This window comes from Triturus cristatus, chromosome 3_1 (genome assembly GCF_964204655.1).
Source record: "Triturus cristatus chromosome 3_1, aTriCri1.1, whole genome shotgun sequence".
In the NCBI taxonomy this organism is placed as follows: Eukaryota; Metazoa; Chordata; class Amphibia; order Caudata; family Salamandridae; genus Triturus; species Triturus cristatus.
This window is the reverse complement of record NC_140583.1, coordinates 441888104-441905281: the sequence shown is the minus strand read 5'-3', so window position 1 is coordinate 441905281 and position 17178 is coordinate 441888104. Positions and strand designations below refer to the sequence as shown.

General features: G+C 45.9%; 1 protein-coding gene across 4 annotated transcripts in view; it reads right to left on the bottom strand.

The window, feature by feature from the left end:
* The window catches only part of AFG2B (AAA ATPase AFG2B), a 271306-nt gene that overhangs the window by 21993 nt on the left and 232135 nt on the right, over positions 1-17178 (bottom strand). The gene's annotated exons all lie outside the window — the stretch shown is intronic.

Here is a 17178-nt window from a genome sequence, read left to right as displayed (position 1 = left end):
TAGATAGAGATTTCCACAAAGTCGCAACTTTTTGGGTTTGAACAATGTGGAAGCTAGGAATATGGACCCTTTGCTGAGCAGACATTAACTGAGTGCCCTTATAAAAGAGTGTTATGAGAAGGAGTAAAAAGTTGATGTTTGCATGGAGTGAACTTTAAAGATATATGCAACAAAATATCAAATAATAAATATTTTTGGCAAAGGACCAATGCTTGCTTTGCACCTAGTCCGAGATGGGCACATCTTCACTTTGTGAACAATGATCCCAATAACAGGTTATTCTGAGAGCAAAATAAAATAAAGTAACACACCATGGCGATTAGAAATCAGCTCGGTTTATGACAGGCAACAGCAGCCAAACAGCATATCCTTTCTGAACATTAAAAGCCACAAATAAATGTTATGTCAGCAACGTAAAAGCATGAAAGAACACACCCTGACTTATTTACAAGGTGCATTTTTGTGTCATCTACTAGCTTGCAATAGAACTATGTAATGCACCATCAACAAAAACTAATGCTAACAAATGGGACAATGTAACTATCAACATGATAGCCTTGATGGACAGCCCATCAAAGCAATGGCAAACCATAAATAATAATTGAAAGTCGAAGGGTGAAGGGGTCTTGCCCAAAGTCCATGCTCTCCTTGTACTTCAAAGTGTTTGAAGATCCATAAACTAAACCAGTCTCTAGCCAGACAGCAGAACAAAGCAGGCCTCAGTCCTGCATATCCTCAGAGAAACAGAGAGCGTAGTGTCCATGAAGTGGGCGGCGCACTCAGCAATAAAGTTAAAAAAAGAAAAAAAAAGAAAAGTTGAAATAAAGAGCGCAGTGTCCCTGAAGTGGATTGAGGGCTCAGAATTAAAGTTAAAAAAAAAACTGAAATAGAAAGCGCGGTCTCCTTGTACTGGGAGCTGCACTCAGCTTCAAAGTTTAAAAAAACAAGAAGCAGCTGCCATTGTCCCGCGTGTGCTGTGTGGGGGAAGCCACTATTAAAGTTAGAGCACGCATAGCACGCTGCATGTACAAGAAGCGGCCGCCATTGTCCCACGAGTGCTGTGTGGCCGCGCTGCAAATACAAGCAAGAAAATAGTGCTCACCGACTTAAAAAGCAGACATTGTAACAACATAAGTAAAAAGTCCAGTCATTATGGGAGGTTACAAATGCAGACAAGGCGGTACCAAGGAGGGACTACTAAGCCTATTCACAAATGAAAAGCAACGATTCCGGATGGACAGTAACAGGAGACAACTGAAAAGACGGGCTGGAAATGGGTGGAGCTTGTATGCCATACCTCAATACAGCATGCCTTGCAGAGCATGCGCTGCCCAGGCCAACCTAAAAACAATCAGAGGAACTAGTGCACACCTCTAATTTGGAACTTTTTAGGTGGTGAAAGGAGACCACTCCATATGATAGGGAGGTGGGATGTCTGTGAGGAATCTGTGGTTAGATAAGAGTATCCACCATAAAGGTAATTATTTTTGTTCTTCTGATGGATACTTCTAAAATCCTATTTCTCACATTTTAAACAGATAAAAAGCAGTACCTCCAAAAGGTGGAGCTTCTGTGTATTGGGCTCAGACCAAAATGCCCTTCCAATTGATCCTGGCTCTCAAGGCATTAATGCTTTGTAAACGTGTGCAGTGATGCACATGTCACAGCCTGGCTAATGTGAAGAACATTAGCACGGTGGGCAGGGCTTCCAGAAACTGAAGCCCAGTAGCCACTGAGATGGCAACTGATTGATGCTACATATAGAAGCAGAGTGTGGCTGAGACACCTGGGAACCCTGAAATTGCTGTAAAACACTCCGAATCAAACATATCATTTAAAATATGAAATCAAGGTCAACTCAACAGCAATGCGGTCGATCCAAGATAGCACAGGCGAGTCGTCAGCACTGACTGTATGAGCTGCAGAACACTTCTGAGGATAAAACAACAAGTGAGCAACACCAGTTATTCAAACCGGAGAATTGAGAACACCCCTCTCCCTTATGGGGGTCCGGAGTCCTCCCCGCAGGGAATAATAGGACACTCTAGCCAGGCACAGGAGCAACACCATTAACAGTAGCCTCTCATCACATGCAGGGCCATCACAGGAGGACCCGTGTCACCCCCAGGCTAACACAATAATCTAGAGTGGATCGGCGAGAGCAGTGGCAATGGACTCTGAATTTGTGCCATGTCTGGAGTTTTTCTCAAAGAGGGAGAGGTGTGGTGAGAAGTGGGGGCGGGGGGAGAGACACAACAACACAGACATCATAGCAGTAAGGAACAGATGCCAAGCCAAACAAGACTCCATTAGCCTAAATAACACACTGGTTAACAGGCAGCAGTTGCATAGCCTCAAACATAACAAAGAGTCCAAACAACAACCTCCACACAAAAAGTTGGTGACTTTTGAATCTTTTCTATGATTTAATTACAACGGAATATGCACATCTATAAGTCCAGGAGCACCTATTTTCTGGTCTACACCCAGCGGCCCCCAACAGAGACTGAACGGAAGCCATATCACGTCTACTAAAAAGAATTACTTGTGCACCATCAATAACGAAATGGTTACTTAACAGTATGAGTAGTTTTGCAGCTTGATGGATTTTCTGGATTCACATGCTGTGCATCATTCCACCATCTAGTGGTTGGGTCTGAAATAGTCTTTTTTTTTTCTCTTGTTTTGGTCGCAGTCGACAACCATTTGGTGCAAGATACGTCCCCTGAGTGACGTCAGACGGTATCCTGGAGGTCGATGTGTGTGGTGGCCATCTTCGGATTATTTTTTCTGTTCTTATTCTGTTTGGTAATCCTTGAGATGGTTATTGAATAACTGATGTAGTTATTTGCATCCCCACCTGTTTTTTTTCCTTCTAGGGGAGGCCGGGTGGGTCGCATGTGAATCCAGAAAATTCTTCAAGCTGCAAGACTACTCCTACTGGTAAGTAACCATTTAGTTTTGCAGCGTGAATCCTTTTCTGGATTCACATGGTGTGCATCAGATTATGTAGCGGTTTCTCATGTGTCTGGGAGGTTGTGGTGAAAGGAAGAACTTGTAAACAGGTGTTAAAGCACCCTTTGTACAATTTGAGCTTCCTTATTCATTTGTATATCCACAAAGTAATGCTTTCTAAAGGTGTGTGGTAATGCCCATGTTGCTGCTGCGCAAATGGAGTCAATCGGTACATTGGCCATAAAGGCTAGTGTTGCTCCTTTCTTTCTAGTGGAGTGAGGTGTTGGTTGAATTGTTATTTCTTTTTTCGCCTTGGCATAACACAATGGATGGCTTGTACTATCCATCTTGCAATAGTTGCCTTCGTGACAGGTGATCCTGTGTTGGTATGTGCATAGGTGACAAACAATTGCTTTGGCTTCCTGATTCGTTCTGTTTTTTGTAAATAATATAATAAAGCCCTCCTTACATCCAGGGTATGGAGGCTTCTCTCTCCTTTAGTCCTTGGGTTTCTAAAGAAAACCGGCAGGAGAATGTTTTGGTTTAAGTGATACTTAGATACCACTTTTGGCAAAAACTGTGGTTTAGTTTAAGATTACTTTATCCTTGTGGATTTGTAAGTACGGTTCTTGAATTGTATATGCTTGCAGTTCACTTAATCTTCGTAGTGATGTTATTGCAATGAGAGAGGTTGTCTTTAGGGTAATGTGTTTTAGGTGCGCTGTATGCATGGGCTCGATCCATTTCGTGAGGTCTATAACTTGTGTTCCCCAGAAACTGTATACATACTGTACTGTTTTCTGTTTCAACTCCCATTTGTGGATGCAGTTGTTCTTTCTGCTCAGTTGATCTACTCCTGGTAGAAGTATTGTCTGTAGATTAATTTTTATGTCTCACCTGAGCCAGCGCATGCGCTGCTCTGCGAGGCTTTTTGTAAGGGCTTCTGTAAGGGCTTCCAACACTCATGCGTGTGTTATTTTGTGAGCTCATTTTGCTCAAATGCTATTGGCCTTTGTGTGCATCTTTCTAATAAAGACAGCACGCAATTGGCCAAAGGTAGGTGCATTACCCACCTTCTCTGTGAATGTTCACTCCCACAGCCTACAGCTGTCGGTGGCGAGCATTGCCACCATCTGTTGTGGATCAGGTTACTACTACTTTGTCTGGGGAAGCCTGCCCCGGCTTTCCTCGCAGCAGGCATCTGCAGACCCTGAGCCCCCCCCTCTCTCAGTCACCAGCTCCCCTCTACCCCTCACCTCCCTGGCCCCCGGGCTTGTTTACAGTGTTGGGGATGTTAAGTTGAAAGAGACGCGCGCCTCGGCTTCATTTACCGGGATCCACGTGCTGGTTATTATTACTTTACTGAGCGCGGCGCCCGCTAGGGACACCGCGCTCAATTTATTTATTTATTTACAGTGTCAGGGCTGTTAAATTGAAAAAGACGCTCACCGCAGGGACGAGACTAAACGCGCTTTTAAATTGTGTGAGTATTACACTTTCATTATGTTTATAGTCACCGACAAAGGATCGGGTGGCCTCTGACTCAACTTCATTGCGGCCTCTCCAATGCGCATTATTACAGTGGACACCACTACCTGCCGTAATCAAAGTCGCTGCCTCTGATTTGTATGCTTTTCGTAAACCATCACCAGAAAGGATCGGGTGACCTTTTACTTGACGTGATTGTAGCCCTTTTCACGCACTACCTTTACTATAGACACCACCACCTGCCGTAAGGTAATCGCTGCCTTATTCCACTTTCACCATACCGTGTCTAGAGATTATTTGTCACTTGTAATTGCGGGAACCGTTTTAGGGACTGAGTTAATTACCGCAAAATACTCTCAGCACGTACGCTGGTCCCGCCGTTTAATTATTCTCCCACTCACTTGCATTTGAAGGAGCACTCTGGTTATTCAATTAACACGGATGACGAACATTGCGCTAGTTGGTTCCTTTTTTGCATTCATTTTATTTAGACAAGTCCTATTTGCATTGCCAATGCCTAATTAATGAAGCAGGCTGTCGTGCTCCCTAGGGGCGGGTCGGCCAGCCCCCTCCCTCCTCATTTATTTTGAAGGTTACACATTAGTAAGAGCCGCTGGTGCTTTGTTGTGCTGGTGTGGGGCTTTCAGTCACTAGTCAGTTGGGCGGGTGCACCCTGCCCCTCCTAGAGGCTTGAAGGACCTCAGAGCTTCACGTGTGAATCGGAACGTCATTGTGTAACTAGTCCACCAGGGTCCACCGAGATGCAATAGTGTCTGGTTAAACTGTTTTTATTAAGAGGGAAGGAGGAACTAGAACTCTGCTTTCCAGAGTCCACAGGTTGTATCGCCAGGGCTCTGCAGCGCTACATACATTCTGCAGTACAATACGGCACAGTCTGCCGCACCCCTGTCACCCCGGCCCACAAAGCTATTTTGTATATTCCTCCTTAAGGTAGATTCAAAGCTCTGGCGTGGTTTATAACAATGACGAGGCCAGAGTCATAATTATTAATTTCATTATCAGCTTTTCTTTCCTATCACTTCTACCAAAAGCGCAGTATTCGCCATCACCGCCCCCCTCCCCCCAAACGACCCCCCATTTAGAGCACATCTATTAGGGACCGAAGTAGAGGAAATTCGATTTTTTCCAAAATAAACTCCCTTATTCCTGGTATAGAACACGTGTCCAGGGATGGCTAATGCGACACTTACTTTCTTCGAATACTTTTGGCACAGGCGTAATCGCCGTCGCCACTATATGGACCACAGTTCCTTGGGGTAAGATGCTGGTAGGACGAGCAGTGTGCGGCCAATTGGATTTTTTATAGTAAGGCTCCCTTGAGCCATTGGGCTGACGAGCCCCGGACCAGCACCTGCGCGCCATGAGTGGTACTTTACCTGATAATACTTTTTTGGCAGTCTACGCGGCAACCCCACACACTCACCTACTCCCTGCTGACGAGAGGCAACTACCTCGAAACACGTGTCCAGGGATGGCTAATGCGACACTTACTTTCTTCGAATACTTTTGGCACAGGCGTAATCGCCGTCGCCACTATATGGACCACAGTTCCTTGGGGTAACATGCTGGTAGGACGAGCAGTGTGCGGCCAATTGGATTTTTTGTATTAAGGCTCCCTTGAGCCATTGGGCTGACGAGCCCCAGACCAGCACCTGCGCGCCATGAGTGGTACTTTACCTGATAATACTTTTTTGGCAGTCTACGCGGCAACCCCACACACTCACCTACTCCCTGCTGACGAGAGGCAACTACCTCGAAACACGTGTCCAGGGATGGCTAATGCGACACCTACTTTCTTCGAATACTTTTGGCACAGGCGTAATCGCCGTCGCCACTATATGGACCACAGTTCCTTGGGGTAACATGCTGGTAGGACGAGCAGTGTGCGGCCAATTGGATTTTTTGTATTAAGGCTCCCTTGAGCCATTGGGCTGATGAGCCCCGGACCAGCACCTGCGCGCCATGAGTGGTACTTTACCTGTTAATACTTTTTTGGCAGTCTACGCGGCAACCCCACACACTCACCTACTCCCTACTGACGAGAGGCAACTACCTCGAAACACGTGTCCAGGGATGGCTAATGCGACACTTACTTTCTTCGAACACTTTTGGCACAGGCGTAATCGCCGTCGCCACTATATGGACCACAGTTCCTTGGGGTAACATGCTGGTAGGGCGAGCAGTGTGCGGCCAATTGGATTTTTTGTATTAAGGCTCTCTTGAGCCATTGGGCTGACGAGCCCCGGACCAGCACCTGCGCGCCATGAGTGGTACTTTACCTGATAATACTTTTTTGGCAGTCTACGCGGCAACCCCACACACTCACCTACTCCCTGCTGACGAGAGGCAACTACCTCGAAACACGTGTCCAGGGATGGCTAATGCGACACTTTCTTCGAATACTTTTGGCACAGGCATAATCGCCGTCGCCACTATATGGACCACAGTTCCTTGGGGTAACATGCTGGTAGGACGAGCAGTGTGCGGCCAATTGGATTTTTTGTATTAAGGCTCCCTTGAGCCATTGGGCTGATGAGCCCCGGACCAGCACCTGCGCGCCATGAGTGGTACTTTACCTGTTAATACTTTTTTGGCAGTCTACGCGGCAACCCCACACACTCACCTACTCCCTGCTGACGAGAGGCAACTACCTCGAAACACGTGTCCAGGGATGGCTAATGCGACACTTACTTTCTTCGAATACTTTTGGCACAGGCGTAATCGCCGTCGCCACTATATGGACCACAGTTCCTTGGGGTAACATGCTGGTAGGACGAGCAGTGTGCGGCCAATTGGATTTTTTGTATTAAGGCTTCCTTGAGCCATTGGGCTGACGAACCCCGGACCAGCACCTGCGCGCCATGAGTGGTACTTTACCTGATAATTCTTTTTTGGCAGTCTACGCGGCAACCCCACAAACTCACCTACTCCCTGCTGACGAGAGGCAACTACCTCGAAACACGTGTCCAGGGATGGCTAATGCGACACTTACTTTCTTCGAATACTTTTGGCACAGGCGTAATCGCCGTCGCCACTATATGGACCACAGTTCCTTGGGGTAACATGCTGGTAGGACGAGCAGTGTGCGGCCAATTGAATTTTTTTTATTATTCCTGGGTATTCTCTAATGACTTCAGTTGAATTTCCCGATCACATATTCATTCCCTGAATCGTATTTTCAATGTTTTGTGAGTATTCTACTGACTTGCACTTCCCTCTGTTTTGTGGCATGCTTCCTCACTAAACCGAAAGAGGCATTCTTACGACCTATAGCTTTGTCAACAATGCTACACAAACATGCATTGGTAAAGCTAATAAGCCAATAGGTCTCGCCTTTGGGACCTTAGAAGTATGTAGTTATGCAGCAGTTCCCAATGGCGAGACCTATTGGCTATGCCAATGCTTGTTTTGTATAATTGCCTTTGCCAGATTTCCTGTGCAAGTTTGCTCAGGGGAGAGGACCTTGTCCCACCCTGTTTGTTGAGACAGAATATTGTTGTTGTATTGTCTGTTTAAATTAAAATGGTTTTCCCCTGAATGTGTTTCTGGAATGCCTTGAGTGCTAGAAAGACAGTTTTCATTTCCAAAAAGTTGATGTGCTTTGTGGAATCCTGTTTGTTCCATTGACCATGAACTTTCAGCGGGTTGCAATGCGCTACACAACTGTGGAGGGATGCATCCGTGGTAATTGTCACAGATGGAATTGGGTCCCTGAAAGGTCCTCCCTGTGCTATGTTGTTGGATGCCCACCATTGTATCTCTGCTTGCACCCTTTGTGTAACAACCACTAGATCGTCCCAACTTCCTGTGGCTTGAGACCATCTGTTGATAAGCCATTCTTGAAATGGGCACATGTGTAAGCGAGCGTGAGGGATAAGTGGGATGCATGATGCCATCATGCCCATTAGTTGCATGACCTTCCGCACTGTCAGAGAAAGACCCCTCTGGTAGAGGGTGGTTTCTTGATGGATTGCTTGTAACCTTGTCTTTGTGGAGTATGCCTTTGCTTTCACTGTATTTAATCTTGCTTCTAGGAAGGTTTTTTCTCTTTCTGGTGCTGTTGAAGATTTTTTGTGGTTTATTGAGAAATCCAGTGTCTATTGCATCTTGATTGTTTTTTTAACATGATGGTGACATGTTTGTTTTGAATGCCCCCTTATGAGCCAGTCGTACAGATAGGGGTAGACGTGGATCTTTTCTCTTCTCAGGTATGCCGTCACTGCGGCTAGACATTTTGTAAACCCAGTGAAGCTGAATTTATTCCGAACTGAAGTACTTTGAATTGGTAATGTGTTCCGTTGTGCAGGACTCTTAGGTGCTTCCTGTGTTTTTTGTTCATGGGGATATGTAAGTAGCCATCTTTGAGATCTATTGTTTAAAATCCAATTGTCTGTTGTGATCTTTTCCCATTGTATGTGGAAAAAGGATATCCTTCCCAGCAGTTGTGTCTTGTGTTGGTCCTTTTTTGTGATTGAGTCAGTTAGAGCCATTTCCTCTTCCTCTAGAGGATTGGCCTCTTCCTCGACCATAGCCTCTACCTAAAAAGGGCTGCTTCTGTTGTTGTTGCCAACCTTGATAGCTTGACTGCTGACCCATTTGTTGACCTGGGATCTGCCCTTGAGTTTGTTGTGCCATCTGTTGTCCTTGACCAAAGGAGCCCTACCTGTGGGCTTCCTATTATTGAATCCCCCTCTTTTAAATGAACCTCTTTGCTGCAGGGCCCCCATTGCCCTTGTTGTTTCGTTGTCCTTCTTAATTTGTTGAAGGGATTCATCTACCTCTTTGCCAAACACAGCTTCTCCATTAAATGGTCTGTTGATGATGGAGGTTTGAACTTCCTGTTTAACGCCTGAGATTCTGAGCAAGGCATGTCTTCTCAGGATGGTTCCTGTGCACAACTGCCTACTAGCAGTGTCTGCTGCATCTAAAGCTTAATTTAGACAGGTGTTTGCCGCATTTTTCCCCTCCTGGATGATAAGATTTTGCCCTCCTCAGGTAATTTGTTCAACAACATATCTAAGTCATCCCACTGTTGGTGGCCATATCAATTCATTAGGGCATTTGAATTAGCAATACGCCACTGTGTAGCTGCCTCCTTTTCTATCCTTCTTCCCACCCTATCCATCCTCTTACTTGCCTTTTCTGGTGGAGGCCCGGAGTTGGAGGCTGCATTTGCACTCCTCCTGGCTGTGGTGACAATTATTTAGTCCGGTATTGTCATTCTTTTTCTCCACTCTAGGGGATAACCCTTTGATTGAGGCTGGTTTCTTGAAGGCTTCTTTGCCTTGATCCAGAATACTGGGCAGCATTGGAAGGTAGTGTGTTCCTTTTGTAGCTGGTGCCACGGTTTCTAGAAAAAAGCATGTGTCCTCTTGAACTTCTTCTGAGGGTACACCAAATTAATTTGCTGTCATTATAGAAAGCAATGTCATCTGGAAGTGAAGCTTTCGAGGGGTAACTGCAAATCTCTTCTTCTGGGATCTCAGTGTCGAGGTCGTTCCACTCATCCTCGAAATTTTTCTTCGCCGTCTTCTGCGTCGACGTTCTCTGGTTCAGCAGCCGTGTTTTTGGGATTCGAAAATCCTTCAGTGTTGCATCGACGTCTTTTTTCTTTCATAGGAGCACTGCCATTTCCTCCTCGAGTCCTTTTCTTTTCGACCTCGAGGGCGTCGGAGGCCGAAGATTTTCTTTTCTTCCCGAAGTTAGTCTTCGGTGGTGTAGTACCCTTGTTTGCGGATTCGGTGTCGACCCTTTGTTTCGGCGTTTTTCCCTCCATGGTAACCTTTGATTGGGTTCCGTGGAGTTCTTTTAATCGCGGCTGACCCTTGATCGCCTTCTTGCTCGGCGTCGGGGCATGCCTTGTGCGCCTTATGTTTACGGCCCTTCGGATCCGATGGATCTTTATGATGTCTTACCTCCTCCGCTGAAAACAATAAGAGAGGGAGGGAAGAACAATAAATAAGGGCCACTCTCAGTCCCCCAAGGTAAGTATAATCAAATCAACGAAAGAGTGTGCCTTGAGTTTGTTGAGAGAGCACAACTGTAGAATCCAACTAGGTTTCTTAATAAAGCCCTCACTCACCAACCTGGTTGGTGACATGCTTCATCATCGAGCCCCACCAGGAGAGGCCGAATGCCACCCCAGTGTGCTTCGACGCCAAAATTACAGCAGAGCTGGTAGTGTATGTGCAGTGAGTAGTGAAAGTGATTGTTAAAAATGTCTTGGTTGTGTCAAAAAATAAACTTTATTAGAAGCCAAACAGACATATCTAAAAACAGGGTGTGGGACGTGGAAGCTGAATAGATTGTTCAGCCAAGTCCCTTATGATGTGGTCAACATGTTTCTGCCTATGTGTTATATTTTAACAGGCATTCGTCAGGACCAAAGAGGACGTGCGAACCTCGGCGGTATGGGCACGCTAAGGCCCACCCTAACCAGAGGTTATAAGTGTGAAAAATAAAATATAAAATTTATATAATTCTGGTGTCTCTCGCATTGGAGAGGAACCAAGTTTATTCTGGGTGAGAGGAAACATACACAGGCAAACAAGACAAGAGACAAACATATAGTAATTAGACGTAGTCATATGGGTTTGTCATCGTTGGACGTACAGATACTTGTGCTCTGCGTGGTGCACTTAATTGGTAACACTGGCCATCTGTGCTACTGTGAGGACAGAAAGTGCACATTACACGAAAATTCGATCTCTACAAAAACACACGAATAGCTGCCTAACATTAAAAGATATGGAGAGCTCAGGACGGTCATTAGCATTAAGCAAGAACCTGTGTGGTAAAACACTATGCGCGATGGACTTGAGACACAGTGTTGTTGTACACTGGATAATCGAAAGATAAATAATATCTCACATGAGGTGTAATCAGTAACTACACCATGGGTCTCGGGAGGGGGGTGAAAGCTACAATAGCACACCCTAGGGATAGGAGATAAATAAAGGGGGAAAGGGATTAGTTAAATTAGGAAAAAAAGAGAAAACCCCCGGTACTTACCTTAATTCCCTGGTAGTAGGACTCACGCCCGCTCAGCTAGGCACCCGCTTGGCCCCTACACGATCCCTCGAAAACCGGACCCCGATGGTGAATGAAGGGGAAACCGGTGTGTTTATAAGGAAACGAAAGAAACCTCGCGCTCGAGGGGCGAGGCAATAGGGGGCGTGTCATCACGGAAAACGTGATGACGTATTTGCTAACTGCCAATCAGTGTACTGGAGGCTCCGTAATCTCACTGTATGGCCAATCATGCGCGAAGTACTGTAAGAGTGCTCGCTGTCATGGAGACAGGAGACTCGAGAGAGGTAACCGCGTCAGAGGTTCCCCATGCCTATGGGAATCATTGTGCGCCCGTCAAATATCGGGTTGCGAGTGGAACAGGTAAAGTTGCCGCTCCTAGAGAGTTAGTGCACAACGCTCCACTTAAAAAGGCTTAAGTTAAAAAATGTAATATTAGTGTATGAAAAAAAACAGATGAATGGTGGGGATCGGCTGGGGCAAAAAGTCTGTATACAAGGAGAAAAAACTGAACAGTGTTCAGTAAATCAAAACCATTGTGGGTGTGAGGGAAAGGAAGGAAAAAAGGAAAAATGTCCAGGGCATTGGGAATAGCCATGCGCCCGTCAAATGTACTGTGCGGGTACAGCCTGTAGAGTTACTACTAATACAGGGTTTTATTTGCGCTTTTCTTGAGAAGGCTGGTATATGGGGTTTAAAATAAACCAAGAGTATAAGGAGGTCAGCTAGGGCATAAAGGCCGCATCCAGAGGGGGGCAAAAACTGAGCGGGGTTCAGTAGGTCATGGACCTCGACATCCGATCTCTCGTGTGTCGACTCCACTGGTGCTCCATGTTCTTCCTCGTTGCTAGAGAAACCCAGGTCTCTCAGGGAGGTTTTCTTCGGTGCATGCACCATTGTGGCATAGTGGGCCTGTCTTTGATTTTGGCGTGTCCTTAAAGTCTTCGGCAGGAAAGCTGCGCAGGCCTCACAGCCCTTGTCCTGGTGATCGTCGGGTAGGCAGAGGTTGCAGACGTTGTGTGGGTCGCGTTGAGTGTACTTGGGGTATTCTCCATGACCCCTACCTCGCCATTTGTGGACCGGGGTGGTCGTCTGGTATTAAACCGAAGCTCTGCTCCTGCCTCCAGTTGCTTGATGATATTTTTCTTAGTTTTTGGGGAAAATTGGAAACTTTTTTCAGAGCTTCCCGTCTTGCTTCCAGACCTAACGGCAGAAAAAAGAATCTAAATATGGCCCCCATGCACGTCGACCTCCAGGATACCGTCTGACGTCACTCAGGGGATCTGCCTGGCGGCACCAAATGGTGGTCAACTGGGACCAAAACAAGAGAAAGAAAAAAAAGACAATTCTGGACCCAACCACTAGATGGCGGAATGATGCACAGCATGTGAATCCAGAAAAGGATTCCCGTTGCAAAACCACTCCCCCATTTCGGAGTTGTTGCTCTGCCCCTTATTTACATTCTTGTCTATCTTCACCTCAATATTACGCAAGGTAAACTTGGGCAGCTATGCCAACTGGGGGCTCACGGAGAGAGGTCAGTGGAGGAGAGCACGCCCTGACCTTCCAGAAACGACTGCCGCTCATTCCAATCTAAAGCAGATGCCTCAGAGTAGCATTGCACAAAATACCTGCACTAACTACTCTCATTTTATGCAGATCCCAATCATTTTACCAGGCGCAACCTGACACTTGGCAACCAAACTGATCGAATCACAGCTAATAACAATTGCTGAAAATAAAAATAAAGCTGCAAAAACCCCATCAATAAAAGAAATGCTCCATAAACACAATGAAGTGGGTATAAACCTCAGACATAACCTGGCAAATTCCTCTCAAAGGGACCAAGACCCAACAATAGACCAAGAAAACATGAAAGCTCCATAAACAAAGTGGATATTCAGCTACTACTGACAATTCAAGAAGGATATGACCTTTCAATAAAAAAAATTCCAGAAAGCAATTCCGGACCTCAAACACACCAAAAACCAGAGACTAGCGTTGATCACATCAAAAATGCTATGGTGGAACCAACCCAGGAAAGAGATGAGCAAGATCTAAAGTTGGAACGATTCGCATCTGGGTAAGCTTGTCTGGAGGAGTAGATAGAGAATTATGAGAAGAGACCGAGACAAAATAATATTCGATTCAGATGTATTAATATGGATGAAAGAACTACAGATCTAAAGTGGCGTGTTACGGTCTTGTTTTGCCATCTCCTTCATCACCCTCCAGATGTAAATGTGTATGTACTTGTATAGCGCACTGCCACCCCCAACGGGGGTATCCTGGCGCTTTTACTCATACCGCTGTGGAACCCTTCCCGGCCTTTTCCTGTGAAATGTCCACTCCTGGGCACCCCCATGGTGAAGCCAGGCATCCCAGCGCTGCTGGGGCCGTTGTGGAGATTAAGCAAGCTATTGCCCAGAGTTGCAGCGTGGGACCCATGATTAGAATAGGCACCGAGGTGAGAATTATCAGGTCCGAGGAAATTGAATCCAAGACCCGCCGAGGCGGGGGATTGATCTCTGGTCCCTGGCCAGAACTCTGCATCAGGGTCTGCCGCTCTAACCATTGAGCCACACTTCTCCAGATGAAGGGATGTCTCTAGATCGAACCCACAGAATTTGTTCTTTCTTTCAACAACACCATAATACAAACCCGGACGTCCTTACGAGTGTACACGTCTTTAAAGTGAAAGAATCAATCATTGCTAGAAACCTGTACATTCGAGACACTACATACAGTTCAGAGAGGATTAAACCTGCCTATTCCAAGAGGTCTCAGCAGCGACTCTGTCTCAATGCCGCAAATTTAAATACATTACCTCAAACCTAAATCAAGAGAAAATGTATTCTCCAACCGACAGAACAGACACCAGCCCAACACCTGAAACTTTAGGAGTTCTGCGGAGATTGGTCGACCTAATGCACAGCTAAAGCAAAACAATTAACTTGCAGTCTTTGCCAACAACCTGAGATACTCACTCTTCCAAAACCCTCAGAAGGTAATTAGCTAAACCACCACTTAGATATCTACATTTGCTGTAGCTGCAGTACAAACTGAACTCATCCGAAGACAGCAGACGATTATAGAAGACTCAAAAGTGAGAAGTACCACTATGGCCCGCGTGGGCCATGGTCCAGGTCTCACCACACTGTAATTAGTAATGGGCGAGAGTAAGATGGTTGCTGGTACGACTCCTGACAGCTTTTGGGATCTCCTGAAAGCTGCCCCAACTTTATTTCCCTCTTTTTCACTAACAATCATTTATGAGCCTTTTTTCAGGCCCCAGGTTATTCAACATGAAACAGTTACTCAATGTTTGTTTCAATGCATTTCACATTTTGTTGTTTTCATTGGATTGTTTTTTAAATTTCAAAAAAATCCACAGAGACCATATAACACTCTCCTTTATAGAAACACAACCTTCTTCTACCAGATAACTATTCTGATGCTCCAAAGAATCATTACACACATGAAGAGATAAACGATATGGGGGGGGGCCCGACTGGTAGGATCAGTTGTTCTTCACCGTTCAGGTGTTGACAGGATATCCTTGTGAGAAGTTGGCCAGGTTTATGCTGTCCACTAATTAAAGTGGGCACCTTGTCCCAGTCCAAACAACCCTGATGATCAGGTTAAAGACAACCTATATTTAAAGCTATCCTAGTGGTAGCTATGAAGAGCAGCCTTCAGGCTAAGTCTCGAAGGAATGTAAAGCAGCTTGGTTTACCAGATTATAACCTCTTGAATGACCACATGAAAGGAGAACCACACAAGGTGTGTATATATATATATAAAATATATGTATTTATTACTAAACACTCTCTACTAACCTCTTTATGAGATTAGAGAACAAGATACACAATATTAAAGCACTAGAACGACAGTAAATAGCACAATACACAGTGGGCCCCAGGGGGAGAGCAAAACATATATTAAGAAAGTGGTATAACAACCACGACTTGACTAGACACAGTGCCTAGAGCACGTAGAATCGCTGGGACCCTAAGGAACCACCCAAGGTAGTGACACAGGGGACCCATGGGGATGCGTGCAGTGTGAGAACACAGCCGCGAGCTCCTTACAATCCTGTGGGAAAGTTGCGGTTGGAATTTTAAAGCTTAAGGACACTTAGGAGAGGACTTTGCACAAACCCTTTCAAACTTAGAAGGTTTTTGGCTCAGATCCCACTTAGGAACAGCGGATCTAGGGGCAAGATGGCCGCTGGTGGTTTGCAGTGAGCAGTCGCATCTCACTCCTCCTCCTGATTGCAGAAGAGATGGAGTAAAAATCCTCCCAATACGGAATGAGAGTCGGGTACTGGTTAGGAGGAATTGGCTTCAATAACATTTTGGCTACATTTAAAAAGTATGCTCTGGGTGGATTACCTTGGAAGATAGTTCGATTATTTCAGGGGAAGCCTACGACAGCTTTGGAGTGGCACAAAATGCCTCCCCGTATCATCAAGGGGAGCGATGTAAGTAAAGACAGCAAAGTCAGCACGACGAAAGAACAGCCCAACCGGGACAAACATGAGTCAAAATCAACAACTGCATCGCGACCCAGCAGTGCACTTACCGCAAAGAGACTAGCTGGAAAGAAGACTGGTGAGTTGCACGGTGCTGGTGAGCTGCAAGGAAATCCCGAAGGATCGGCTGTCTCTAGCGATCCTCGCGACTCGAGAAACCTGCGATCCGATAAAGCGGGGAGAAAAGAAACGCTATTAAGACAACCCTCGGTATCAGAGAGTTTCCCCCTAAAAGGTGCGGGTCGCTTGGATCGAGGGAACGCCGGTAAGCGCGTCAAAGAGAACGGTCTTGAGCCACAGAATCCCCGCGAAACGGAGGTCGCGAGGCAACCGGACCAAGCGTCAGTCCTGGGACTGACGTGTACGGACGTGGACAGTACTATCGAAGAGGAGCAGGCCGAGGTTGAATGCCTGGAAGAACCAAAGGAGAAACCCAACTCGGGCTATGAAATTATATCGACGAAAGGAAATATTAATGTGAGTCAGCATGTGGAGGCTTTGGAGAATTCTATAATACATGGACATGGTGAGTTGGGGGATAAACAAAATATAAGACAACAAGGGGGCGCCGAATCTGAGGCATCCCTCGAAGAGGAAACTTCAGTTCACTTGTTGGCTAGGGAGTCAGGCGGGAGGGGTGCTTCACCAGATTACTTTTTCTCAGTCAATGAGGACTCTGAGCCTATAACTCAAAGCGAGGATAGTTTTGATGAGACCTCCGCCTCAGGGAGTAGTTCTGCGCCCCAAAAATGTACCTTAAAGAAACGGAGATCACGTAGGAAGCCGAATTCCCTAGGAAGCCCACCTGACCCCACAAAAAAGTTATCGTGGGATTACTCAGCTACCTCACAGACATATCATGAGGCTACTAATACGGCTGCTCCACCTGTTGGGGAGGAATCACATCAATCGAAACCACAAGAAACCTCAATGGATTTACTATTTAGTACTCTTAAAAGTATGCAGAATGAGGCAAGGGCTGAGGCACGGAGGTCAAGGCAAGGGTTGAATAAAATCCATAACTCATTAAGGAAAATGAATAAACTGTATGAGGAGGTTTCGGAGAGAGTCACGCAGGTGGAAGAAAGAACAGGGAGACTTGAAGATGATTTGAGCAGTATACGGAGATTTAAGGAAGAGCAAAGTAAAGT